This window comes from Corvus brachyrhynchos, unplaced genomic scaffold (assembly GCF_000691975.1).
Source record: "Corvus brachyrhynchos isolate BGI_N302 unplaced genomic scaffold, ASM69197v1 scaffold97, whole genome shotgun sequence".
Classification (NCBI taxonomy): Eukaryota; Metazoa; Chordata; class Aves; order Passeriformes; family Corvidae; genus Corvus; species Corvus brachyrhynchos.
In genome coordinates, this window is record NW_008239758.1 from 821,984 (window position 1) to 825,440 (window position 3,457).

Genomic DNA, 3,457 nt, shown 5'->3' on the forward strand with positions numbered 1-3,457 from the left:
GGCCCGGGGTGACTTAGCTAAAAAAGCCACTGTGTTCATCACAAATATCCCTGGTGATGCAGGGACAAGGCGAGTGAATTACTCAAATTACTTGAATCTCCCCAGTGGTGCATGGAGATTCAATCTCGGCCTGGCATTAAATCAAGTCAGTGACATAGATCAAAGGATACTGCTTTAATCACCTCGTTAGGCCACAGACATCATTAGTTACTCATTATGATGTGTTGATGCCGGCATTCTCTGTAACACAGTTATGTACACTCGCTATCAGACATTTTTCTCATCAAACGGGATGTCAATACTTTAACATCTTAATGAGTTACAGTCAATATCCATTGCAATAAAGCTCGTGTTTTCTCATGATTTCATCTACCCTTAGGGTTTTGATTAAAATGGCCGCTTTTTCCAGGTAATTGATTGAGGAATTAAGGAAATTCCATGTAGGAACAAGCACATGCTGCTATGCAGGCTCTGAAAACCTTCAGTTGTCTCCAAGTGCTTCAGATACTACAAGGGAGGCTGCAATTTTAATATGGATTTTGGACACTGTTGCTTAATTCTTCTTTCCCAATCACTTGTAAAACAGGTTTAGTATCAAATAAAGTAATTAAAATATCTAAGAGAGTATTGGAAAAATGTTCCAAGCAAGTCATTGGTTTGCAAAGGTCTAAGAATGAGAACAAGTGCTGCTGTCAGGTGAGCACCAGTTTGGATGAACACGCCCAGTAAATCAGAAGGTTTTCTGATTTACTGCACTGGCAAAATATTAAATCATTTGCAGGAACACAAAAGCAGGCAGAACAGGCTGCAGTGTTTTTTCAGGCTCAGGTTGAGCAAGTGTAAGTTTGCAGAAGTCCCCAGTTGTTCAAATTAGGGGTGGGGCATCGTCTCTTTCAGCAAAGCAGATTTTTTGCCAAGTGAAGTAGGACGGTAAAGTGTTGAAGCTGACCACCTTCTAGTTTCATCTGAGAAAAATGTTCATGCACCACTGACAAAAAGAAATTAAATATGAAAAGGAAGGTGATGTAGCAGCTCCCAGCCTGCAGAGCTGACTCAGTGTCCCCTGGCTGTCTCCTACCCAGATGGACATGACTGGACACCACACAGGGCTGTGCTGCTGGGGCTGGTTATCCCTGCTCTGCCCACAGCCCACAGGGAGCCCTCCTGCTCACTGCAGCCCTTTCACTTCCACCTGTCCGGACAAATCCTGGCTCCATTTAGACAGATTACTAAAATACAAATAACTTCAGTAATTCCCCTTTAAACAAACCTCCATGAAATTTGACACTTCTAATGACAGATCTAGGGCTGCAGTTTGGGACTGTAAAGCCACATTCAAACTGTCTTTTATTTTAAAAACATCTTTTATACAGGAAAAGACAGCAGAGGTTTCCTGGTTCTAATTTAAATCCCAAACTGGACTTTTTTTTACTCTTTATGGTAGTGAAAGACTATGTGGTTGCTGGATTTGTAGGAATAAGAGAAAATTTGTCACTGAAAATAGCAAATGAGCCGTTGTGATTTGATCAGTCTTTTAATTAATTTTAGTGGGCTTTGCATCAACTGGGTGCTGGCAGCTTTTTTAGTGTCACTCACTTCTGAAGGAGGCCTACCCAGGGTAATTACCTCATTCACCTCTAACAGAAATTACATGTTCCTTATCTCTTTAATTAGAGTCTATATAATGTTAGTAATGATGTATTATCTATATATTAATTAAAAAGGGTTGTTTTGATGTTAGGCTTGCATATGTAGGGTCATCAGTATGAGGATATGCATCAAAACCAGATTTAAAATCCCTGAAGGGTTATACAGCCCTGCTTTTCCAAGGCACTTGACCTTAGAAGTGCTTTAGACTGCTCCTTTCTCATGTTTCTCTAGTTTTTTTACATTGTGCCTCACTTGGCAAACACTAAATTGCAGGAAGTCATGTGCAATAAGGGACAGAAACAAGTTCACTTTATTTGGCTCTTAGGGTGGTCAGTGGCATGATGAGGAAGAGAGTGACAGCACCTGAAATGAATACACAGCTGTAAACTCTGCATCTCCACCAGGCTCCTGCAATTGGCCATTAGACCCTTTAGGGAAGTGAGAACAGACACAGCACATATGGTACTGGGATGCAGGTTTGCTGCCAGGTTTTGAAGGCTTTCAGCCCAGAAGCACCGTGTGACTGGCTGCAGAGTGGGTCTGTTGCTCCCCAGGGAGATGCCACAGGCCCTACATAGAACCCAAGGTCTTGTTTGTCCCCTCAACAGCCGAACTGGAGATGGAAAGGCACATCTGTCTGATCAGAGGTAAGGCAGACTGGGAAAAGCAGGACTGAAGAGACATCTTCATGAAGACTAGGTTTGAGACACAGTGGTCTCCTAGGGTGTCATGTCCCAGGACTTATCCAGGCTCAGGCAACAACACACCATATAGATGGGACTTGAAAGATGTGATCTTAATTTTAGAAAAAGCAGCAGATGAAAAAAAAGCTCTTGTTACAGAATGAGTGATGGGGAACCCATGGTGTTTTCCCAGCTGCAGTCTGAATTGGCAGTGTGGTTGTAGCATTATTCTTAGGCACTATTCCAGCAAAACACTTGAGTATGTGCTTAATTAAATCATTAATGTGAGAAGTTTAAAGGGCTGGAAAGCATGCAGCTAAATCCTTTGCTAGGGACTTAATATTAATGCCTCAGTTTCCCTTCTTCACCATAGAAAAGAAATATTTACTTCCCATACAGAGTGCTGACAAGCTTAATTCAATCTTCCTTGTAAAGTGCCTGGAGGGCTTTAAGGAAAAGGTGCTATAAAAATCAGAATATTATTCTACACTCCCTAGCAAGACAGCACTTTGCTTTATATATTATCCTACTGGTGATGCATCTCCCTCTGGCTGACAGCAGGATCAATTAATGTACATAAACCAAAAGAGCCTGTTTAGGAGACTTGTGGTTCATGTAATCTGCTAACACCTGATGACAAATCCAAACTTGAAAAGATGGAAAAGTCAGAGATTTTAAGGCATTTTAGTGCAAAAGCAGCCAGTGGAAGACTCTGAAGACTGTGTGTGTCTTCAGAGTAGCGACAGGAAAAGGGCTGTTTCTCCAGAAATCTGTTATTTATGGTCTTTGCTATTCCCTTTTCAGTTTTTCTGATCTTTGGTAAGTTAGCAAACTGTACTCTCACACTGCTCTCATTTCATATTTTCTTCATTAGATTGAGAAGAATCTGGATCTGACCTCAGAGGCAGCTGGAGTTAAGTGAAGACAAGGGAACTGCTGCCAAGGAGAGGCCATCAAGTGCAGCCAGCATGGGAGAGGTTAGGGCAGGGTGGAGCTTTTTTTGAAACCCTCTAATCGTGCTTCTGCGTTTAAAAATGTTGAAAGTACTGTTCAGGACAGAGTATTGCAAGCAACACACATTTTCCTTAAGGTTCACTGATTTCAGCACAGCTAACACAGGTATT